The sequence below is a fragment of the Rousettus aegyptiacus genome, unplaced genomic scaffold, assembly GCF_014176215.1.
Source record: "Rousettus aegyptiacus isolate mRouAeg1 unplaced genomic scaffold, mRouAeg1.p scaffold_m13_p_4, whole genome shotgun sequence".
In the NCBI taxonomy this organism is placed as follows: domain Eukaryota; kingdom Metazoa; phylum Chordata; class Mammalia; order Chiroptera; family Pteropodidae; genus Rousettus; species Rousettus aegyptiacus.
In genome coordinates this window covers 149,138,833-149,164,521 of record NW_023416307.1, presented here as the reverse complement: position 1 = coordinate 149,164,521, position 25,689 = coordinate 149,138,833, and the positions used below count along the sequence as shown (strand labels likewise).

Genomic DNA, 25,689 nt, shown 5'->3' with positions numbered 1-25,689 from the left:
GAGAATGCTTTAGAAATAAATCACATGTGAATGTGCTTCTGTCGCAGGCTCCCTTTCAAGGAAGCCTAACCTAGAAAAGGCAAAGAGTACAAAGATATTTGCACCCAATGTAAATACTGACCAAAAGTCAACCACATCAGTGGAGCCTCATGGTAATCAGGTCGACAAGATGACCATCCTGTGGGTGTAATTTGGGTGTCTTTTCTCAGCTACCCTGTTGCTTACTGAATGGATTCATATATAAAGGGGAGAGAGGAAAAGGGGGAGGGAGAGGCAGACAGAAAGAGAGCATGAGCACATGGACCTGGGACTCTGACTTTATTACAGTCTGAGGGTGGGGTGCTAGGGTTTTGTGGGTTCCTTTTTTATTGGCTAATTTAAAGCATAAGATCAGGAATTAGGGGATGGGAAGAGAGAAGTGAGGTCAGTCAGTCAGTCAATTATCTGGGTCCCCCAGGCTTTTCTGGAAGACATACTTTCATGGGTGGGGGTGACCTAATTCTTTACTGGTTGTTTTGCTAGTAGCCGTGTCATATAGCTGACAGTATGTTTATTCAAGGTGGATATCTTTTGAAATGGATGCCTTGGCAATCAAAGCCTTGTGCTGGGTAGAAGCACAAAGTTGTTTTATGAGCATTCGGTATGGGTAAAAAGGATGAGAATAAATGCTAAGTAGCAAAAGGGGTGGATTATGCTGATCCTGTGCATATTTATGCCCCACACTGTCTGTTCTTTGATTGCCTGGGGCTTGGCCCCTGCAGGCTGCATTTTCCAGGCGCTCATGTCAGTTGACTTCTGGCTGGGCTCAGCCAAAGGGAAGCGCTACTGGAAGACTGGAGAAAAAGAAAGAAGCTAGGGGACTTCTTCCTCTTCCTCTCTGCTTCCTCTCTTTTCTTCTTGCTTCCTCTCTGCATCGTCTCTGGCAGGGGCCATGTCTCCTCCACAATCCAGCTATGGCACATACAAACTTTTGTGTATGTGAAAGTTTGTATGTGTGCTAAGCCTCTGAAATGTGCCTCTGGACTCTTACGTTTGCCCTACCTGCCAAGGAAAAAGATTGGAAGACAGTATTAATGATGCAATCCATTAAAGGTGCTTTTCTCTAAGTGGTAGCATTATTGATGACTTTTCTTTATCTAGTTATTTTTTTAAAAGAGAAAAGTATGTCCCCTCTGACCTTCATTAATGCTGTGATGAATAGTGCAAACTGTCACCTAGTATTTATTTTCATGAGTCCCTAATTGCAGCTAATCAAGCATTTACCTTTGCATTTACAAGCTCCTGCTGCCAGTACATTTTTAGCCTTCCTTAGTAAAGAAACATAATTGTGGTAGAAACCATGGAAATGATACCATAGCAAAAGTAAGAGATGAGTATCATCACTTATTACTTAGGCATACTTCCTTTTTTCTAGCTACATACAGATCAGAAAGAGAAAACAGCATCTAAAATAGAATTTATGAATCAGGGAAGCTGTTGGCAAGGAGCCCAAATAAAAGCATCCAAGCATTTGCATGTAAAGAAACTGTATCCAGTACACTAATTTTTTTCAACAACTAGAATTACGTATTATTTAATTTGTAAATCTCAAAGCCCGAATCAAATATTTTCTTTTCCAAAATATTTTTTATTTCCATTTTAGAGGTAAAAGTCCAGCCATGGCACATGTCTAGATCACCCTGACCTGCCTTTGCCATTCAGAATATTATTGGTAGAACATAAAATAATTTTCAGACTGAATTGCAGTCTTAGTGGCCATCGAGTAGAGCCTTCTCGTCAGGAAGTTGAGACCAACTGCTTCGTCGGACGAGTCAGTGGCAGAGCTAGAACCACAGACCACCCTCTTGACTCTGCCTTCTTTCTTCCTATCGACATTGGTGGTTCTCAAATTGATTTCCTTCAAACCACATGTACCTTTCTTACCAATCCCAACCTTGCGATTCTCTTATGTCCTCACCCCCAGTTGAAAATCCCGAACATACTGTGATGGTCTCTGAATCATTAGATTAGGTTGCTATCTCTTACAACCTGATCAATTCCATTTCTTGCAGATTATATTCTTTTTCCGAACAAAAATGGATGTATAAGATATGGCAATAAATTGACCGACCATTTCCATGTCAATCCTAAACAAATTAGATCATACCTGTATGTTAGGAGCTAAAGATAACTTATAAGTCCTGTTCTTAAGAAGGCTTGTTTTGGTTTGTTCCCCTTCATTCATTCTTTTGTTCCCTGAAAAATGTATGATGTGCACACCATGGCCCAGGTTCTGTGATAGGCCCCAGGGGCCCAGGCCCTCACCCACAAGGAGCTGGTTGTCAATGTACAGATTTTTAGAGTGGAGGCCAAGAAAAGAAATACTTCCATTTGTATTGCATTTTTTCTATTTTTAATGTTCGTCTTTAACAGAACTATACATGATTAAAGTCAGAGTCGTATAGCTCGCAGGGCTTCTTGGGAAAACACCAGATCCTCTTCCCCATTATCCGCTCCCTAGAGGCCACCACTTCTACTTCCTTTGGCAGGCTTCTTATGATTTACTTCCATGTCTCTAAATGACATGCGTGTATTTCTACATCTTCTTTTTAAAAGAAATGGCAAAACTCTCATTCTGCAGAGCATTTGATATCTTGCTTCCCAGCAATGTCATCAGTTTAGCTCAAGTAAATTCTTATAAAAGTTCTCTACAGGTTTGGACCTTCTATGTTGACAGGTATCCATGATTTAAGTCAATTCTGAGTCTCTCTACCTGGAGATAGCACCAATCCCACAGGTCAGGGACTCAGTCCCACTAGACTTCCCCTATTTTGGACAACAGTCACAAGTGCAGGTTGTCACCTGTGCTTCCAACAAGCTCTAAATTGGAGGTTCCCACACCCCCTCCTTGGGTTTGATTAATTTCCTAGAGCAGCTCACAGAACTCAGGAAAACAATTTACTGATGACTACTGGTTTAATATAAAGAATACAACTCAGGCACAGCCAGATGGAAGAGATGCATAAGGCAACGGATGGGGGAATGGGTGTGGAGCTTCCATGCCCTCTCTGGGTGCGCTACTTGCCTGGCACCTCCAGGTTGGTGACAATCTGGAAGCTCTCTGAACCCTGTCCTTTTGGGTTTTTATAGAGCCTTCATTATATAGCCATGGTTGCTTATATCTTTGGCCTTTAGCGATGACCTGAACTCCAATTTCTCTCTTCTTTCCGAATGCCAGAGGGTGGGCCTAACGTTCCAACCCTCTAACGTTGATGCTCCCTGGCAATCAGCCTTCATCCCGAGGCTCTCTAGAGCCTTCCCAAAGTCACTCATTAACATAAACTCAGGTGTGATTGAAAGGGGCTTGTTATGAATGACAAAAGACACCTCTTTCACCTTTATCACTCTGGAGCTATTTTAGGAACCAAGGACAAAAGACCAAATATTGCAGCAAAAGATGCTCTGATCACTGTTTCTCACTCAGGAAGTTACAAGGGTTTTAGGAACCCTGTTCCAGGCACTGAACAAAGACCAAATATGTATTTATTATAAATTACAGTCTTATAGGGGTATGGGTCTGTCACCAGTGTTCTGGAGCATTATGAGGGAAGAGCCCTGGGCTTCTTAGCATTCAGCAAGTAAATATTTAGTCCTGCTATTTTCAGATAGTGCTTGTGGCAGACACAGTTAGCTGATCTAGAACTCCTCAAATTCCTTTTTTATTTTTAAATTTTTAACATACTTTATTTTTAGAGCAGTTTTAGGTTCACGAGAAAAGTTAAGCAGAAGGTACAAAGATTTTTCAAATACTTCTGTGCCCACATGTGCACACTATCTGCACCCCAACCAGGGTGGTACATTTGCCACAATCAGTGAACTTTGCATTCATACATTGTTATTGTTCAAAGTCTCTAGTTAACATCAGGATTCACTCTTGGTGTCGTACATTCTATGGGTTTTGACAAGTGTGTATCACGTATCCACCATTATAGTATCATACAGAATAGTTTCACTGACTTTAAAAATCTTCTGTGCTCTGCCTGTTCATCCCTCCCTCACCTCTTATCGCTAGGCAACTACTAATCTTTTTACTTTCACCATAGTTTTGCCTATTCCAGAATCATAGGATATGTAACCTTTTCAGAATATCTTCTTTTACTAAGTAATATGCATTTAAGTTTCATATCTTTTCATGGCTTGATAGTTTCTTTCTTTTTTGTGCTAAATAATATTCCATTGCCTGGATGTACCACAGTTCATTTATCTACTCACCTACGAAAGGACATCTTGGTTGCTTCCAAGTTTTCACGGTCCCTTTTGCCTCTGGGCTTTTGCTTGTATGAATTGTTCCAGATGGTAGAACTCAGCTCTTTTAACTTCACGAACTTATTCCATTCACACAAAACATCTGTAAGTAAGGAGAATTTACTGTAGCACTGGATATGGGGCATACTGTGGGTAAAATACATTTATAAGTACATAATTTTATGATATTTGTATCTCGTTTAGACTTCTTTGTGTCTTGTTCGGAATCATTGGTCATATTTCAAAATGTACTACAAACTTTAGTCATCAAAAAAGTGATAATGACATAAAGATAGCCATATAGATGAATTATATAGAATTGAAAGTCCACAAATAAGCCCATATATCTGTGATTAATTGATTTTTGACAAAGATACCAAAACTGTTCATCGGGGGAAAGAATGGTCTTTTCAACAAATGGCTCTGGGACAACTGGATAGCTACATGCAGGAGAGTGAAGTTGAATCTCCTACCTCACATCACGTACACAAATTTCCTCAAAATAGATCAAAGACCTAAATGTAAGATGTGAAAGTAGGTAACAGGTTACAGGTGTAAATCTTCATGACCTTAGATCAGTTTATGGTTTCTTAAATATGACATCAAGAACACAAGCAATAAAAGGAAAAATAGATAAATTGAACTTCATCAAAATTACATTTTTTTGTGTGTATCGAAGGACACTATCAAGGAAGCAAAAAGATAACTCACAGAATGGGGAAAATATCTGCAAATCATAGCATCTGATAAGGGCCTCATATCCAGAATATGCAAAGAATTCTTACAACTAAATGACAAGGAGACAAACAACCCAATAGGTGTTTTTCTCAGAACGTATGCATTTAGGAGAGGAAAAATAATTTTCCCTCTACTTTTCTAGGTTCTCGACTGACATCTTCCCTGTAATAAAAAGTCAGATTAAGAGGAGAAAACAGAATTGATTATGTACATATGTACAGGGGTATCTTCATATGTAGTGCATACGTAGCGAGTGTCTTCATTGTGCTCGATAGGGAGTGGAACACATGTTAAATGAGATTAAATCATGACAATTCTACCTAAAAGCTTAAGTCTAGAGGAGGAAATCAATCATTAAGTAATTAAGGTGCATGTGGTAAGTGCTATAACAGAACTGAGTAAACTTATTTTAAGTGCAGAAGAAAGGGAGAATAAAGTTGAGGAAGTTGAGAAAGTCTTTCTAGAGGGGACATTTGAACTTGATCTTGAAAAATAGTTTGCCAAGTGGAGGAGAGGTGGTATTCAGAACATGTGCAAAGCTGGGTATGAAAGAACAAGCCGTATTCTAAGGATGAACTGCACTCTTACTGTGCAAACTTTGAAGACTTGTAGAGCCAGACTCCATCCAGTCCAGACCAAACCAGATACAAATTTACAATCTCCCACCAGGAGGAAGAGGTTTCAAGCCTCACCAGACCTCGCAAAGCTCCGACTGAACAGAGCTAAGCTAACCTATCCAAGTCGTAGACTGTGATGCATTGCCCCCTAGAGCCAGTTATAATGTCGACAGTGGTAAAATTGGAAATGAAGCTTAACTTCAGTAGATGGCAGTAGTCACAAAGCAGATATTCCCACCCGCCCCCTACTTTAGCTTCAGGTGTTGAACATAGCAGGGTCCGGAAAACCCGGCCTGGGCGAACCTTAGCCAGGCCATCAGCCAGCATCACGAAGGGTGTGGCTGGGCGTTAGCAGCAGAGGAGAGTCACACATCTCCCGGTGGGATCCTTTCATCCAGGAACTGCAATAATAACTCCTGTTCTAGAGCGCAAGGAAACCTCATTATCAGAGTACTTACTGTGGGAGCACGCAAAGTAAAGGGCGTCCCAACATGAAACGCTCGGTGACAAACAGGTCCTTGTCGAGCTAGTAGCCCCTGCACACCTCCCTCTGCCTTAACACTGGCATCTCTGCCCACGAGTCAGTTGTTTTCACTGTGATTACTATGCCAACCCGTTGCGACGCGAAATTGCAAGCAAAAGATGTAGGATTTCGCTAAGATAATGAAAGCGATGTGGAAGACTGATTCAATCATTATTAGAAAGCCTCCAATTCACATTCCCCCAACTCTCATTATTTACTGTAAATTTTTGGTTCCCGTTTAAGTGTATTTACTTAAAGTGACCTTTTCCCAGGACCAATTATCCCTGAAAACCGTTTTTCTCCAAGGAGCTCCTTAATTCTACCCTGTAAGAGCTTGTAGGGCCCACTAGGCGTGAAAGCATTTAAAGTGTGCAGTGCGTTTGGTAGTGGAGCCTGCAACCCTGGCTCCAGATCACCGGCCGGCTCCTTTCCACAGACTTTAGTCATTGAAAGGCTGGGCTGGCTCGCAGAAGCTGCCCTCTGGGCTGACTGAGAAACTCAGATACTGACAAAAGTGGCTGTTGTTGTTCCTCCCTTTAACGCTGCAGCCACATTCCTTAAAAAGTGATACATGTAAATAAGAGATCTATAAAGGGAATCCCCCTTTTACTGGAAGAGGTTGTTCAAGCAAAGAATCCATCCTTTATTTTTGGAAGGGAATTATGGAAATCCTTTCCACCCCTATCCCTAATTGTAGATATTAAATGTATTTATTTTGTAAATCGAGTGTCTGTGGAAGAAGGGAGATGGGTTAAGAGGCCATTGCAGTAACTGGGGTGGGAATTGATGGTCACTTAATCTTGGGGGAGGGCAAAAAATGAATTGATTGGCTTTGAAGGTAGACCCAACATTTATCTTGATGCATTGGTTGTGTGATATGAAAGAGGGGTAACGGATGATTCCTGCCCAGGCTGGAGTCCAAGGGTATGAACGTGTTAAGGTGTTGGGGAGAATAGGAAGACACAGAAATAAAGACTGAGAAGGAGCTGCCGTAGAGGTAGGAGGGAAAGCTGGAGAACTTGGAAGCCGAGGGAAGAAAGTGTCCCTAAAAGGAGAAAATGATCAAAGATACGACTGGGAAGTAGTCACTGGGTTTAACAACTTGGCCCTTGTGGTGACCTTAACGTGAGAAGTTTTGTTGCTGGGATGTAGACAAAAGTCTGATCAGAATGGGTTTCAGAGAGAACAGGAGGAAATGAATCAGGGAAAGCAAGAACAGACAACTCTTTTGATGCAAAGGGAAGTAGGGAATTGGGGCAGAAACTGGCAGGGGAAGTGGAGTCAAAAGAAAGTTTTGTTTTTCAGTAGGAGGAAATAACAGTAGAAATGATTTTAGTAGGAGGAAATAACAGTAGAAATGATTCATTAAAGTGAGAAACATTTTTGATGCAGAAGAAGGAAAGGAGAAATGTGGAAACTGTCTCTAAGTCTAAGAAAGGGGATGAGACATACACACAAATGGAGGCGCTAGCTTTAGATGGGATCGTGGAGAGTCCATTCAAAGTAATAGGGGGTGTATTGATTAGCTTTTTTGTGCATAACGAACCATGCCAAAACTTAGTGGCTTAGAGGGTCAGGTGGTTCTTCTTGTCTAGGCCGGCTTGATTGATATTTCCAGGGCACTTATAAGAAAAGATGGGAGAGCTTTTTCTTCCCACCCTGCACCCCACCCCTTTCAGTGAGAAGGTGTCTGTCTGCAAACTAAGAAGTGGGCTCTCACCAGGTACTGAGTCTTCCGGCACCTTGATCTTGGACTTCCCCAGCCTCCAGAACTGTGAGAAATAAATTGTCGTTTAAGCCACCTAATCTATGGTATTTTGTTATTTCAGCCCAAACTGACTAAAACAGTCAGCTAAATACGGCATGACCTGCCCAAGAAAAGGCACGACACCTAATGTGGCATGACCTGGCTGAGAAAAGGTGAGACACCTAATATGGCATGACCTGGGCGAGAAAAGGTGAGACACAGTTTTGGCTCAGTGTCTCTAAGTGGCACTTGAGATGCACTTCTGGTGGGGCTCCCTTCTTGCTTATTCTTTCACTCTTGATCCCGGATTCTTCAATGAGGAAGATCCCAGGTCTGGGGTCTGCTGCCCCTCACAGAGCCCTTCAGAAAGCTTCCTTCCACTCTCATGGCCACCCAGGGAGGCCCAGGTGGATCCCCAAGCACTTGGGAATCACAAGCAACCACAGTCACAGATGACGTGAGGTAAAGAAATGGCTTGGAAGAATCAAATTTTCCTTTCCTTTTCTCATTGCAACCCTTTTCTGGGGCCGAGTGGGCCAAGTGCAGTATTAACTGGTCTTGAGACTTAGTCAACTCTACCTGCCCTTGAAAATCAAGAAAAAGCACTGGATTAGTCAGGACAGTGTGATGCTCGGCAAGTCGCTTAACCTGTCTGTGCACTGTTTTCCCAATCTCCAGTATGGTGACTATGCCACTTTGATGAGGATTCCTGTAAGGACTAAGTGGAATTAAAGGTGTTTTCACATGGCGCATTGACTTTAAGGATATTTTTACTATTTTAAATGAATCAGGTAAGGGGTAAAGAGATTCCTCCTTTTGTTGACACATGAGTCATTCATATAATATGCATGAGCAGGAGAGAGATGTAATGGGAAGTTGACTGTCAAGGGAGGAAGATAAATCAGCCAGAGGGATGCAAGTTATCTGTAAAGACATAACAGAAGTCAGCAGTTATATTTAGTAAAACTGTCGGCCTAGGGGAGACCAGTATGTCGTCTGATATATCAGTATTCAAAGACATAAAACCACAGAGCATTGTTGGGGAGGATTGAAAGTCGAGCTGCATGGGTGATTTGGCCATAGCCGGTCCTGATAGAATAAAATCCAGATCTTTACTCTGTGACTTAACCATGATGGATCAATTTATCAGGAAAGCTTCACGGATAGAGGATGTGTGGAATACGAAGGATGTGTTGGACTTTGTTCCTGTACTCAGGAATCTTGGGGAGAACGGGACTCGGAAACCGTTGAAAATTATTTGCAATCTAAAGCATAGGCTGCAAGTTCATCTTCTTATCAGGACCTAGCAGGTGATGAGCTGAGGAAGCTCTCCAGTTTTAAGAAAAACAATAGCATAAGAGCATTATAAATGGCAGTGTGACTTTAATGTGAAAGGGGCGGGGGAGTGGTAAAGACAGAGGCAGACCGTGTGCGTGTCCGGTCAGAACTGCCGGATCCTCTGGTTTGATTAAAAGAAGTAACACATCCAGGTGTTTATGTAGAATTTCTCAAATTTTGTACGTTCTCAATTTTTAAAAATTGCAAAACATTGGTCCGCAGCTCTCTTTGTGATCTCTGCAAACATGGGGTGATGAATGGAAAGCTGGGGCAGTTCAGAGAAAGAAGAGAGGACGGTGGGGGGTGGTCCTGGGCCTGAGGGGTGGGCCCTTTGACTGGCGGGAGGGCAGGTCCCCAGCTCCCTCTGGGCGGAGGCCCGGATGCAGAGGCTCCTTTTCCCTGCACTCTGCTGTAGCCCGGAGAGCTGCCTCTGCTGGTCGGCTTCCCTCCCCACCCCCTCCCGTGGTAGCTGTTTCCCTTAGGGCGTGAGTGGTGGAGGCCGGGGGAGCAGAGTCTTCCCTCTGTTCAGTTTCTACGAAACAACATGGAATTCTAAAAGTGATTCAAGGCAAAATTTTCTAACATTTGGAGAGTATAAAATAAAGAGTTAAGAGCTTTCCTCCCTCCACTCCACTCCCGTCCATTTCCATTTCTGAGAGGTAATTACTGATAACATTTTTCTATCATTTCAGAAATTTTCTAAGCGTATAAAACCGTATACATGATTTCTTTTTTCCCAGGCAGAGGAAAGAAGTGATTGGTCATTCAGCAGAGAGCAGAGTCCCATCTTTGTGCCCGCAGCATCTCCTTGGAAGGCCTTTCTCTTTCTCCTCATCTCCTTGCATTAATGCCTTGAAAGGCAGCACAATGTAGTGACAAAGAACACAGACCTCGAGTCAGGCTTTCATTTTCTAGCTCTAATTCTAGCTGAGTTACTCAGTCTTTTCATGCCATGAGTTTCTCACCTGTGAAAGGAGATTAAATGTAAAATCTGTCCCTAGGGTTGTCGTGAGGAATGAATGCATTGAAGTATATGAAGGGCTTGGGGCAGGATTTGGCACAAAGCAAGTGGCATATACGTTTTTACAGTTGTTGTTATCTTCCAAGGTCTAGCACTTGTTTCCATTCCAGTAGGAAACCTTTCTCAATTGTCCTTAACCCCTGGTCCTCCGTCCTCCTCTCGTCCTTCTCCGGTTTAGGTACCTCTTCAGTGGCTAATTGTACCGCCAAATTTGGTGTATTGCTGACTTGCAGAGCGCAGGTTCCACACCTCTCCCTTTTTGTGCCTCTGTAGAGGCCTCGCATGAACAAAGTTGGGGCAGGAATGCAGGTGCAAAGGCCTCCATGTGTGTGTCCCGCTCTGCCCGCTGTGGCAGAGGTCAGTGAGATGCAGCAGGGAGCCCGGGATCCAGCTGCCCTTCGCCTCCAGTGCCTCGGATGAGAGGGAAATTGAGTGCCTCTCTTGCTTTGAGCTGCTCTCTATACTCCCCAAAAGGTTCCTTGCCAAAATTTATAGCAAACAGTTTTAGAAACTCTCTGCTAGCACCAGAGCCCTAAAGGCGGCAACGCTAGGCACTTCTCCTGTCCCCAGGGAGCCTCTGAGATCATCTCAGTAAAACTTTAATGCCTGGAAGTCAATTAGAGTAGAGAATTCTCCTGTAATCAAAAGAGGCAATGCTTTTATTGGAAAGGTGCAAACTAGAAGGGAAGGATGACAGCTGTGTGAGGCTCTGTAGAGCTAATGGCTTGGGCTGGGAAAATTATTTCGACAGAGTCGGGCCCTATCTACAAGGCAAGGGGAGGGGCTGTGGAGGGGGCAGGGGGGGAAACGGGCTGTAGGTGGCCTTAATGATTGTCCTTAGAGTGTGCTGAAGAGTTCCCAGAACAAGTTTACACCTTCACTTTCCTGGATCACCCATCAATCCATGAAGTGAGAATTACTCTCTATCTCTCATTTTGTAGAGGAGGAACTAAAGTTCAGAGAGGTTAATGTGGCCCTGGAGCTGAAGCCCTCACCTGTCCACTTCTTTTCAGAAACAGACCTGGCTACAGTGAGGGGGAAGCTCTGCTCTCTCTAAGCACATCCTTCAAAACTGGTACCTTCTCATTTCCTGTTAAGGAATTCAAAAAGCTGTTAGAGGCAGTCATGTGAAATTTATGACTTAAACATCCGTGGTCAGATACCCAGGTTGTACGTGTCTGTTCCAGTTATTGCTGCATAACAAATCACCCCAAAACTGATTGTTTTCCAACAACCCTTTTATTATGGTCACGGATTCTGTGAGTCAGGAATTCGGGCAGAGCAGCAATGAGGATGGTTTCTCTGCTGCCTATGTCCTGGGCCTCCTCAGGGAAGGAGGGGGGTCACTTGACAGTTGGGGGCTGGAAACTTCTAAGGGTCGAACTGGCTAGGTGACCAGGACTGCTCATCACGTGGCTTGCAATTGTTGTCTGTCGCCTGGGAGCTTGGCTGGGGCTATTGACCAGAGCATCGCGTCGCAGCCTCACATGGCAGTCTCAGGGCGTTTGGTGTTCTTATATGGAGGCTGCCTTTCCCTGGAGTGAGCCTCCCAAGAGAACCTGGCAGACTTTTTGGACCTAGTATCATTCCTATCCACTCTATTGGTCGAAGCAGTCACAAACTTGCCCAGACTCAATAGGGCCCCACCTCTCCATAGGGCCAAAGAAGATGTAGCCATCATTTTTCAACACCACTGTCTTATTCCTTTACGACCCCACTGATCCCTAATTATGTTAGAGATTATAGTTGGAGTCAGCAGATGCTAGAATCAATCCTGCCTTGGCTTTGCCACTAACTAACTGTGTGACCTTGGACAAGAGTCACCTAACCCATCCAAATTTCTGTTTTCTCATTTATAAAATCATTTATCACAAAATAAGTACTTTTAGATATCTTTCATCCCTTATAAAATATCTTTCAAATGTAGCTGTCCTATAAAACTCTGAACAGGATAACTGTAAGGGATCGGAATAGTCCCAAGCTGCTGGCAAAACTCTTTCTTTGAGGTGAAGTTTGGTGACACTGGAGGCAGAAATGGGAAGAGAGCCTTGAGAATAATGGTGTGGAGATGGAGGAGGCCTGGACAGAGGTACCATGTGTGAGGAACACTTGAGGCAGGAAGAGACTGGATGGTGATCCAGGAGGGTAGGTTTGAGCTGCCAAAGACAGGAAGAACTGTAAGAGGAGGAATGAAGCAGCCCAGAATCTTTGATGATGGAGGCAACGGGATATGTACCTGGCCAGAGAGGTGGGAAGATGGAATTGCCTAGGCTGAGAGAGTGAGAAAGACAACAGATAGAGGAAGGAAGAGCATTTCTCCTTCAGAGTCCCCCACGGCCCAGCCCAGGGCTGGACGAAGGTCAATGGCAGGTGTCAAGGCTGTGGACTTGGGGGGAAATAATAGGCAGGGAGGGCCGGCTTTGTCTGTATGCGACCCGTACAGTCACACAGGGCCTCGCACTTAGAAGGGCCTTGTGCTTTGGGCTCGGGGTGTGGCCCTTTGTTAAGAGAATTTCTCTTCAAGACCAGGCCTGGGGCAAGAGGGCACCTTGGCTCCCCGAGAGAGCAGATCTGAGTCTTCACAGGGGCTGGTGTTTGTTTCGTCAAGGTAAGACTCAGTAACTGATGAATTAACCTTCACTGAAGTGTCAGTGCCCAGAATGAGTTTAACAGTTTTCAAAGGTTGACCATCTCGAGGGTGAAGTTACAGCTCTTCAGATCACACGGGCAGATGTCTGCTTCCTTCACGTGCAGTCTTCTCATGGGAGGCCACTCTTGGGCCTCAGAGTGTCTTAGGGAGATCACTACCTCCTCAGTACTTGACTCACATTCCTTCAGGAGTCTCTGAGAGGGTCCAGGCACTGGGAGAGACCCTGTCACCTGTGGAAAAAGCCATGCACTAGCAATATGGACCTCAGGCATGCCTGTGCCATTAGTCATCCCTGTAAGGTGACAGTGACTCCTGTAAGACAGGATAAGATTGCATGTGTGTATGTGTGTGTGTGAGTTAGTGAGTGAGTGATGGAGAGGTGTGGGGGAGGAAGAAAGGAGAGGAGGGGTGGAGAGGGGAAAAGAGGAGACGACAGACTAGGAGCGGAGAGAGGAGCGGTGGATGAAAGCCTGCGAGGCTGACTTTCCCCTCCTCCCCTTCGGAAGCTACCCAGCCTTTCTTTATCCATGCATTAGTCACTAAAAAAACCCAATAAGGACAACAACAACAAACAAAACAAAACAAAAACAAAAAACCCACTATATTTTAATGGATAGTTTCACATTAAAAACGTTTTGTGCGGTTGGGGGCAGAGCCTTGTGCTCCTCAGTCGGATGTGCCTCTTTTCTCTTGGCCCTGCTATGTCGTGCAGGAATGGGAAGGAAGGTGGGGGGAGCGTAGAAATGCTGGGGACCACGTTCCTCCTCGACCACGAGGAGAGAAGGAGCCCCATACCTGGAAAAGGCCAGGTGACTCTGTTGATTCCTGCTTCAAGAGACTCCGACAACCTCAGGCAAGAGGCTGACCTCTGCGTAGCTACACTGCAAATATCGCAGGGTTGCCGGGACTCCACTCAGGTTTCCCCGGAATTGTATGGATTTGGTCTGTATTTTGGTAACTTCTTGACCTATGTTTGTTCCTCTTTGACACACTTGATCCCTGACTCAGAGCCCTTGAATCCTCCTGCTCACGCTTTCTCCCCAGCACTGTTCCCGCTCAACATGTAGAGGAGAGGGGGAGGAGAGATGCTTGCATCTTAACACTGACTAGTGGCCTTCGTTAATTTCTTTTACATCTTCAGCTTGAGATTTCCTCTTCCTTCTGTTGGTCACCTTCACATTTATTAACTCTGGTGAGCTCCTCCCTATTTTCTGAACCCCATGAACATCTCTATGGGGATTTCGACAAACAGGGCAGAAGCAGAGCCTGTTCAGCCCAGCCCCTTCTTTAATGGAGAACATCCAGCTGAAGTCCATTCCACACATCGAGAATCGCCCCCTTTGGCCCATTTGTATCTCTTATAATCTGACCATTCAGCTCCATTGTGGCCTACTCTCCACTTCCTGCTAGCTGGGCCCCTCTGACACACCTAGTGGCCCTGTCTGCACTACCTTCTGGCATCTGCGTGGACAGCGTGGGAGCCAGCCACCAAGACACCTCCTAGTGAGTCTTGTCTCCTGGTATCATGTTCCTGTGTAGTCCTATCTCACACCAAATAGGGCCGACCCATGTAACCAACAAGATGTGGGAATAACAGAGTGTGACTTCTCAGGCTAGGTCATAAGAGATATTATGGCTTTTGCCTTCCTCTCTGACATCACTTGTCTGCAGTAAGGCAGTTGCCATGTCATGAGGACACTCAGGTGGTCTGTGGAAAGGTCCAGGTAGTGAGGAATGGGAGTTTCCCATCAAGGACCAGCACAACGTGCCAGCCAGTGAGCCAGCCACTTGTGAAGTGGATCCTCAGCCCCCCATCAAGACTTTGGGTGACTGCGGCCCAGCCAGCATCTAAACTGCAACTTCGTGAGAGCCAGAAGCACCTCGTTAAGCCACCCTGAATTCCTGGCCCAGAGAAACTGAGATAATAACAGTTTACTATTATAAGCCACTAAATTTTGTGGTCCTTTCTGATACAGCAGTAGATGACTAATACAGACTTTGAAAGGGCAAGTCTTTCTCTTCTAGTTTTCCCCATCCTAGGTGATGACAACTCCATCTACTCCACAGTTCAGTCCAAAATCCAGGAATCGACCTCAATTCTCGTTTTCCTCTCATACTCCACATCAGCAGGTCCTTCAGGAGGCTTTCCCTTAAAACTGTCTTACAATAAATCTGTTGGCTCTTTTCCATCTCCATGCACGCAAGCCACTGCCACCTTTTTTCTTGACTCCTGGAACAGGGTCTTCACTGATATGTCTATTTCTATACTCGTTGAAAACATCCAACCAGAAAGATATTTAAAGCTCAGAGCACATTACTCCTCCGTTAAAGCCTTCCAGTGGCTCAGGCCATATCATTAAAACCCATACTCCTCGGTGTAGCCTACGGATGCTCCATGCTCCAGCTGCTGCCCAGTGCTCCACCTTATCTCCTACCACTGTCTCGCTCGCTCACTCAGCTCTCGCCACACTGGCTTCCTCTCTGCTCCCTGACTGTGTTCCCACCTCAGGGTCTTTGCATTTGCTGTTACCTCCCTGGAATGCTTCTCCCCAGACTTTGCCCCCCTCATTCCCATACTTTATTGAAAACTCAGTATAAATTGTACCTTCTTGGAAAGGCCTTCTGTGACAACTCAGTTTAAACACCCGCCTTTCACCATCTACTCCTTTGCCCCTACTATAAAGGAGTGAGGGTTCTTGGGTTGCAATCAACAGAAAGCAACATTTTCTGCAATTATGGAAAGACAGGGGGAGCTCATTTGCTTTAAGGCAATGTTGTGGAGCAGGAAGAGGAAGCTCTCACACAGCTGGTCTCCAGCTGAAGAGAGCCCCTGCCCCAGTGGAGGGTCCTCAGTTGAAGAATGAGTTGGGGAATGCTGTCTAAGATGGCTCTTAGTGAAGAGGACCTTCTGGTGACAGAGCAAGACTCTGGGATTACTCCTATGGCCCAGAAGTTGAGGAGGGGAGTGGAGGGGTAGAGGGAAGAGCTTGGAGAAGGATGACTGGGGCAGAAACATTCCCAAAAGCAGTTGGACTAAAAAGAATTAGAAATGCAGTGAACAGGACTTTATTTCACCCCATTCTCTTGCGAACAAATCAATGAACTGATCATTATCTTCACCAGAGGCCCATTTAGAAAAAGAACATTTGAAAAAGCACACAGAACTGACAGGTTTGTAATGTGTAAGTTTATCTCGAAGTAGTTTGTTTCTAACTTCCTGGTGGGTGAAACCCAACACAAGCTAGCTTAAGCAAAAAGGGATTTTGTTTTTTTTTTTAAATGGAGATACATCATTCTATCATGAAACCACAGAGCTCTCATGATGGCCAAAGGACTAGAACCAGAATCTTGAGTCCTTAGTAACCCAAAGAGATTCTTCCTGTGCTGCTCACAACCTCCTTGTGAGGCAGGGGCAATTCTTAATTTACAGGTAAGGAAACAGGCACAGAGAGGTTAAGAAACCTTGCTTAGGGTCACACCTTAAATTGCTTCGTCCTGGCACAGCCCCTGGGGATTTCAGAATTTCCTTGTTCATTCCTCTGTTAATTTTTTTCCCATTCAAATGAGATTCAGTTCATGGCACAAGGGAGGGCCGGCTGCAGAGGGCCCAGTGTCCACTGAACCTCTATTTCACTGGGCGTAGTAGTGCCCTTCCTCAGTGCCCAATGCTCCTGCTACCTAGGAGTTCTCGAGTTGGGGAGACAACATCCTGCACCCTTTGTCTGAGGCCTGCATGTGGAGGAATGGCCTGGGAGTACTTTGGGCAGGGTGATATGGAACAAAGAACATCAGCTCTCAGGGCTGGAGGAGGAATCTGTGAGCCCATCTAATGCAGGGGCCACAAACTCATATGCTGCAGGAACCACTCAGGGACCATACGATAAGCAGTACACTAGTTGTGGTGAGGGCCGTAGTTGACGGCCTCCTCTAAAACGGCCTCATTTCCACTCAGCTATGGCTTCTTCTGCCACGTTGAACTGGTGTTCAGTGTTGTCAGACTTTTTGATTTTTCAAGAGATATCAGAAATGGTTTTCTTTTTTTTTTTTTTAACCTCCTATTTGAGATTACTGTGACAATTAAATGAAGTAGCCCACATAAAGTGCCGGGAGCACGTGTCTGGCATACGAAGCGGCTCTCAGTATCTGTTGGTTGCTGTTATTATCACAGCGCTTCACAGACATGAAAACCAAGGCCCGGAATCGGTTCCCCCAAGGTCACAATTAGAGGCAGATGTTACGTAAGAGCCCAGGCTCCTGACCTGGGCTGGGCTCTTCCTCCCAGGTTTCCCTCTCCTGCCCTCACCCCTTGCCTGGGTCATCAGCCATCCTCACTGTGTCGCATGACGCATTTTAGGTAACCACATAATGCCTTGCCATGGCATCTTTCACGCAGCATTTCTACCGATACCCTACTTTCAGAGAAATTTCTTTCCCTTAATACGCAAAACCCTTTTTAAAATTTCTTCCAGTAGTACGAGCCACAGGGTTCTTTCCTCTCCTCTTAGGGTCATAGAGAAGCATCCCACCCTGCTTTATTAGCTCAGCGGGGCTGTGTTATATAAACTCAGACTTTTCCACTTAAGTCCGGGTCTCACCTACTGTTTGCCCAGGGCCCATTAAGCCATTAGGAAAAGCAATGCCTTTGTGGGTCAGGACGATCGTGCTCATTTCTTCTTGCTCTGTGGGAAATTCCCTTTACATTCATTGAAAGTTCCAGGAATTCTGCATCCTAAGCTGGTCCAGGCGTTGCTCCACCAGAGCGGGCGGCGAGGCTTCCATTTCCTCCTGAGCACTTGGCTTTTGGGCTCTCACAGCTGCAAACAGGGCCTGGTGTTGCCCTCAGTCTATAATTTTGTCTCACACTTGTTCCCATGGTTCTGAGTTCATGCGGTCTCACCTTGCCCTCTCTGTTAGATTCATCCCACTCACTGGAAGGTCTGACCTTGTGTTTTTTGAACTGGAATTCTCCCTGTGGATCGTCCTGTTGCTGGCCTCATCCTTTATCTTGAGATGGTCACTATGGCACTTGATCTCAAATATCTGCCATAAGTCAGATGGCCTGTTGCCCTTTCTGGAGACTGTGGATGAAGAGTATAAAAAGGAACTGAAAACTCATCCCTAAAGACACTGGCCACCACAGGGCCGGGCCCAGGAGGCGCTGGCTCCCCGTGGTTTTCATTCCTCCTCAGCTGACAGAGCTCTAATTCATATGAGAGCCAATTTTAAGCCATTTTCTAGGTCTTTTTTTCTGAACTACTTCTTAGCAATATAATTAAGGTGCAAGGGGAGATAGTTATACACTTTGTAGCTGCCCATCAGGTAGGGAGCGACATTCTTGGATAATGAGAATTTCCAAAATATATGGGAAGCCCAACTCCAGAGAAGGCTTGTAAGCACATGCTTGATGAGATTAGGACTTTTCAAAATGAGGACGATAAGGAGCCATGTTAAATAAACTATAACCTTGAAAACTGTGATGTGCTAATGACGGATGCAGGCAGGAGGGCGGAAGTCTACAAAAAGTTAGACAAGGGAAGATCGGAGAAAACCAATGTCAGGGTTTGGCCGGCTGTGGCCAAGGGAGTGAGCGATCCCGTGTCTGGCCTGGTGTGGCTCACCCTGGGTATACCAGTTCTCCACTGCATCAGAAACTTCAGGCTCTATGTAAGTTTTGGTTTAAAAAAAAAAAACAAAAAAACAAAAAACTCAAAGTTAAACATATCTATGACTCTTTGGTCCCCATTAGCTTGCTTCCACTCTCTGTGGGTTATTAGTTTGATTTTCCTAGAATTCTCATGCTGGGAAGAGGCTGCCCCAGATGGCACTCATAACTATTTTGTTAAATAAATGAAATGCTTCTAACCCATTAAAGCCGAAGACAAGATTGTAGGTCTGACCAGACCCATCTTAGAGTTCCTCCCTGCCAGGAAAAACCACTACCTGAAACTCGAATTGTCTCCACATGTCTCCTGGGTTCAGGTACACTTGAAGCCTGGTTATAGTGCGACACCCTCTCACACATCTCTCCTTGTCCTCTTGCCTTTCCGATGGCATCCAGCTTACCATCTCCGCATCACAGGCTTGGCGAGGGCGGCGGCCTGCCTGGGCTCCCGCAGGAGTGTGGAGCAGCCGTGACTCCTAACTCCCACAAATGGCCGAGGTGACTGTGCAGCAGTTGCCTGCAGTGGTTCTGGGTCTTTTGTCGCACTGCTCAACCGTATACTTCCCTTCCTGGAAAGATGTTTTAAAAACCACTTTGCGTCCAGAAGTGAGCCCCTTGTTTCTGCCATTGTTCTTTCTGAGTACTGTGCTCCATGGTTTTTCTAGGATTCGTATGAAGTAAATGGTTTCATTTTTTTCAAGGTAAATTGGTCATTTTTTTCCTCAAAGCAGAAAGAGATCCTTTCATTTGCATCTGTGGAGTCATACCGAAAAGGATGCCTCACCTCGTTGTTTTTGGGCACTGAGCAGCCAGGGTTGCCTGCTTCTCAGGGGTGCAGACTGACACAGAGTCACCCACACTCTCCTCTGCCCGGTTACCAGGTGCCTGGCACTGGTGGGCATGTGATGGGGGCCATAGCAAGCTGCAGGCCTGGGTGGACTCTCGGTATCCACAGAACAGCGAGCAGCTTTCTCCCTTGTTGAGCAAAGAGGCGATGTGGGTAGGTTGGGACCACACTGAGGGGGCATTACATGTTTGCTGGGGAGTCTTGGCAAGATTTTGTTGGACGTCGGGAGACTATGTGCGCGCGCGTGTGTGTGTGTGTGTGTGTGAGCTAAGAAGCAACCTGTCCCTATATGAATTTTTGTCTGTGTAAAGGATCGATTAGAGAAGACAAGGGCCAGAGGGATCTGTTATCATTATTCCAGATGCCGAAGGACAGGAGCATGAGTTAGAGATTGGCAGTGGAGATGGGGAAACAAAGTCAGAAAAGGTTTTGGAGAAACTCTATGCAGACTTTGCAGAAGAGTGTTTTATGAAGAGGGAAGTTTAACAGGCTCGTGGAAGTCCATTTTTAACTGTATTAGTTATATATTTATTTTTACATGTCGGAGTCTCTGCCTGCCATGGTCTCATGTGAATGACAGGATATAGGTCTGCAGAAAACGGACATGGAAAGGGCAGTATGTGGAGGTTCAGAAGGTTCAGAAAGTTCTGACTCTCACAATCTACGAGCAGCACACCTCCCTGTGCCTCTGCGGTTGCAGGAAGCAGCTCCGGCTTCACTGGAGGCAGCTCGCAGCGTCTCCCACGCCTCATGACCAAACTGGAAACAGAAATTGACCAGCAAAGAAAAATACCCACCAGGAATTGGAGGACTTCCCTACTTTATTTCGCAAAAATCTAAGAATCATTCATTCACTCTCATTCATTCATTCCTCATCCATTCACCCATTCATTCAGCAAATACTATTAAATACCTACACTGTGTCAGGCACCGTGCTTGATTCTAGAAATTCAATGGTGAACAAAACCAGGAATGGCCATAACCCTGGTGGAGTTTACATAATCCAGAGGGGGAGAGAGATGTTAACTGACCCCATAAACAAATGGAAAATGGCCACTGGGGTCAGGAGAGACCCACAGTGCTCTGAGGCCTTAGAGTGGGAGGATTTCGCCCAATCAGGGAGGCCTGTGAATGTTCCTCCAAGGAAAATCTTACACAGAGATTTGAAGGAGTTTAAGTAAACCGAGAGTGTGGGGGTTTTGAGCAAGGGCCCACCCAGCACGTGGCTGCAAGAGGCATGGGAAGCACTAAGGACAGAAAGAAAGCGACAGGGGCCAGAGTGGAGATGGGAAGAGGAAGAGTGGAGGGGCCTGAGACCGGGGGACACGGCCAGGCACGGCCAGGCCACACCGGGCCCAGGAGCCGCGTCAGAGCGCTCGTCTTTGGCATTGGTTTTCATGTTTAAAATCTGATCACATCATGTTATCTTCACTGTAGTATTTTTACAATTACTTTTTACTTATGGCAAGCGTTATTTTTAACAGACAGTAATGACATAGATATTTTTTGAAAAAAAAATACATTTGTGATTAAAAATTGACCTGATCTAAATAAAAATGATAATAGTACCAGCAAAGATAGTGAACGTAGTAGAGAGACAGCTACTGTGAAAGGAGTATAGGCGCTGGAGGAAGCAGACTTGGGTTGAAATCGTAGCCCCTCCGCCAGCAGCTCTGTGACCTCGTTTGTAAAGTAGAGATGATAATACCCTCATTATGCGGGTGGTTGTGATGAGTAATACAATATCGTAGAAAGTTCTGACTGCCTGGCACATCAAAGGCAACCAGTGATGTTCCTCTAGGGGGAAAAGAGTTTCTGGAAGCGTTGAGGATGGCGATATTTGTTGGTGGGGAGAGGCTGAGGGTGGTTTGACTATTCAAATTTTACTGGCAAGAAGTGAGACAGATCTGCCAAAGGATGGTAGCCAGAAGAGAAAAGTCTGGAGAGAAGGTAACACTGGAGTTATACTTTTCAGAAACGGCCCATCTGCCTATGAATCAATATGTAGAGAGAAAAAACATGCAGCCCAAGTGGAACTTACAGAGTGTGCCAAAGTGCAGGAGTGGGAACTCGCAGGCATGTTTAGGGGGAAGGGAGATGATCTAATCTGGGTCATAGTGGGGAACGAGTCCAGAAAGGCAGGTGAGAGTAGGGTCCACACTGTGCAGCTTTATCTGTAGGGTAGAGAGTTGTGACCCAAACAAGAAAGAACAAAAAAAGTAACACAAACAGTGGTAACGGCACATTTGTTGAACACTTAGGATGTGTCAGGCAGTGTTCATTCTCATATCAAACTCATGATCTCACGTGAATTATTTTCTATAATTTACCGATGAAGACACTGAGGCACAGAGAGGTTTAGCAACTCATTCGGGGTCATGTGACTCTTATTCAATAGCTAATGGGAAGTCCTCCAGGCCTTCTGAGCCGCCCTGGTCTCAGAAGTGGCGTGTGCAGGGCTGATGGAGGGTGAGAGGAAGAGGAATCAGTCTGGCCAGAGTGGAAACCATGCCAGCATTTCAGACAAATTATGAGAGCTGGACTAGGCTGGTGAAAATTCAGAGTGGAGCAGAAACCCACTCTTTTTTTTTTTTTTTTTTTGAGTAATCACTATGTACTCAGCAATGGTAATTTTTGTTATGCTTTCTCTTTTATTTAACAGAGCTGTACATGGCTCTAAATCTACCATAGGACATCTGATTAAGAGGGACTGATGGGAGGCTCTCCGCAGGGTTTACTTCTCATTCCCAGTTAGGAACCACCGCTCTCAAATGATCCCCACTCAGGGCAGTAGCAGATATTAAATGAGTTCCCCGGCTCTTTTAGTTCTAGAGGTCGTGGTAAATCACCGCCTTCTGTGGAGAAAGGGTCCTCTGAGTTTGGATGAAGGGACTGGAGAAAGCTGAATTGCTTGGCGTGAGAAGCAGGAAGGTCACAGGTGGGAGGGGTGGGGGGTGAGGGGTGAGGAGGAGGCCAGGGAGCTTGCCTGAGGTCTGGGGCTTGGGGAGTGTGACCAAAGAACTAGTGAGACCAGCAGCGTGCGGCCTTTGACTTGAAACGGTTTGTCTTTCTGCGATATGAAGTCCCTGGCATTGTCTCCTTCAGTAAAGTCTCCTGCATTAAAAAATGTCTTATGTGAGGTGTGAGTGGATGTTTTGAGTGCGTGACAGCTGAAACAATTCTCATAAAGATGACAGTGTGTGTATTTTTTGTTCTTTGACTTTCAGTGTTTTCGTTTTATGTTTTGGTTGTGTCTCATGACAAACATATATAACTGGTTATTTTAAATTTAATAGGACAACATCGTTTGAAACTAGAGAGTTCATCCCATTTACGTTTGTCGTGATAACCGATATACTAAGATATATTTCTACTACCTTATTATGTTTTCTTTTCATATTGTACTTTCTGCTTTCTTATTTCTAAAACAATTTCTATTCTTTTTCTCTTTTAAAAAAATTGTGGTAAGCTGCACATAACATAAAATTTACCGTCGACAGTGTTTAAGTGTGTAGTTTAATAGTATTAGGTACTATTCACAGTTTTGTGAGACCAATCTCCAGAGCTCTTTTCATCTTGCAAAACCGAAACGCTGCACTCACCCAACAATTCCCTCTTCTTCCCTCCCCACCGTCCCTGGAAACTACTACTGTGTTTTCCAGTCACTACAAATTCACTACAAATTCACAGCTCAGGTACCCCATGTAAGTGGAATCGTTCGGTATTTGTCTTTTTGTGACTGGCTTATTTCACTTGGCATGATGCTCAGCAATCTCCATTCTTGTCTTTTTTTAAAAAAGTAATTTTTTTCTAATAATTTTCTTCTCAACTTGTTTGGAAGTTACACATTCTGTGTCTATTTCTTAGCAAGTTAGTTTAATATGCCTACACTAGTTTAATCAACATTTTACTCTTGCTGAATTAGACAATGCAAGGACCCAAGGATGCTTTAATTTCTCTCCCTGTTACCTAGTATTTTATTTCTAGTTCACCCCTCAAATTAGACATTATTATTATTGTTACTGTTATTATCACTAATTTTAAAGTCAGTGTTTGCTTAGCTTTACCCACATATTAACATATTTATACTTGCCATCCTTTCATGTGCCACACAGACTTTCCATGTAGAAAAATTTTTCTTTGGCTTGAGTTATATATTTTTTAGAACTTTCTTTCATGAGGATCCTTGATAGTAAACTTTTCGAGTTTTTGTCTGAAATTGTTTATATTTCACTGTTGTTTTTGAAAGATGGTTTTGTCAACATAGGATTTTAGGTTGACTTTTTTCTTTCAGCACAGTGGATATTTTATTTTGTCCCTCTCTGGATTTCTTTGTTGCCGTCGAGGTGCCAGCCATCAATTAAATTGCCATTCATTGGTGCACAATTTGTCTTTTCTCAATGGCAGCTTTCAGAACCTAGTTACTGTTGATGTTCTGAAATTTTTTTGATTGTTCTTTTTTGTAATCTTTCTTTGGATTTGCTGAGCTTCTTGGACTTGAAAATTAATGTTTTCCTAACAATCCTGGGAATTTCTCTCCATTATTATAATGTACTTTGAATCTTATCTTTCTCATTCTCTCTATTATTTCCTTTTGAATTTCAATTATATTTATATTAGGCCCTAATCTATCCTACATGTCTCTTAACCATTCTTACTTATTTTGCATCATTTTGTGTTTCTGTGCTGCATTGTGGTCTAATTTTCTTATATTTATCATCCAGTTTTAAAATTTTCTCTTTATATGTGTTTAATCTGCTGTTTACTTGTGTGTTACATTTCTAATAACAATTGCTAAACTTTTAGTTTCCAGACATTCTCTTTGTTTCATTTTAAAATTTGCAAAGATCATTCTCTATAAGCTCTTTATTCCTCATATTTGTAAGCTTTTCTATTGGTTCTTAAATTTCCTATCTGATAATTCTAGTACCTAAAATCTTTATGTTGTCTACTACTTTACTTCTCACTCACTGTGACTTATTTCCTTGTATCTTTTGTGATTTTGATTGTGAACTGCTAAGTTTTATTAAAACCCTACTGTGAGTACTGCTCAGGCTTGGATCAGAGCAGAATTCCTCTAGGAAGGATTGGGGTTTGCCTCTGCCAGCCTCCTTCTGGAGGCAGATCTTATTTCTTGCTCACCTTCTCTTGTGTGCGTAAGACCTTCGATGTTCCAGCGTTTCGCAGGAGACTCCTCTCAACTATCCCACTTTACACGGGCCCCCCAGTCTTTCTGTCCCACCCCACACCCAGCGCCGTCACCTAAATGGAAGCGTACGGTTTCCAGGGCTTAGCTTTTAGGTAAAAGCTGGCGCCAACACTCTCTTCCATCCCGGGCCTTCTGTTGTCTCTATCTGTAGAGTCTTAAGAGCATTTTAAATGTTGTAATTTTTCATCTTTTAATATTTTAATTATCTAATATTTTAGTTGTTTCAGCTGCAAGAATTATTCAAGGTACCTAACACCCCATGCTGATGGAAATGTCACTCCAGGGTCTTCTTTAAGCATCACATTTTCTAATGTAAAAATCATTACCCCATATTCCTTTCTTTGTTAGCATTTTAATTCTGATATGTATATTTATATATTAAAAATAATATATATGTATGTTTCTCCCTTTTTAGCACTGACTCCTGACTGCAAGGCAAGCCTGTGAGCCTCTAATTAACAGACTTGTGAAAAAACCTTTTCTCTTGAGACCACATTTATTTACAAAAAAGCTTTATTGAAAGGAGTATAGCAATTAAAAACTTTTTCTTGTGATAAAACTGAAGGTTGAGAATAGTCCTTAAATATAAGACTAAATATAAATTTAAATGCATGTTTAGAAAAAGGGACATGGTCTTCAAATTTAGACCTGTGTTATGTCTTATAACTTTCTTTTTCTATTTCTGTAATCATAAAAATGTCTTTTGATATGTTTGCAAAACTATCTTGTAGACGCATAGACTTCGACATTTTAATATTGTCTCCCATATCATGTAACTATAACTCTCTAAGCCTTGCTGATTAATTGTCATGTAAACATTGCTTGTGAAATCTTGGTCTGTAGCACTTGTTTATGTTTCTAAATTTTTTTGCTGATGGTGTTATCAGGCTTGCTTTGCCCACCTCTTCTCCCTTTGGGCCACAGGATTATTAATAAAATCCCAGACTCTAAGAGATTCTTTGTCTTGAATTAAGTGTTAGAAAATTTTTTCTATGTTCAATATGTTTGTATCTGTCCTCCCAACTGAGTAAAGACAGAAACTTTTTTCTTTTT

At 43.9% G+C, this 25,689-nt stretch overlaps 1 protein-coding gene across 7 annotated transcripts in view; it reads left to right on the top strand.

Annotated features, from left to right (window-relative positions):
- SCN11A (sodium voltage-gated channel alpha subunit 11) overlaps positions 1–25,689 on the top strand; it is a 115,678-nt gene that overhangs the window by 9,419 nt on the left and 80,570 nt on the right. For 4 of the 7 annotated variants that reach the window (XM_036219736.1, XM_036219730.1, XM_036219735.1 and 1 more), the window contains one exon: positions 7,992–8,082. The exons of 1 other annotated variant lie outside the window; for it this stretch is intronic. The gene's annotated coding sequence lies outside the window, so the exon portion shown is untranslated. Of the gene's footprint in view, positions 1–7,991; positions 8,121–25,689 lie in introns of all 7 variants that reach the window. 2 more of the 7 variants (XM_036219734.1, XM_036219732.1) reach the window with 1 other exon arrangement.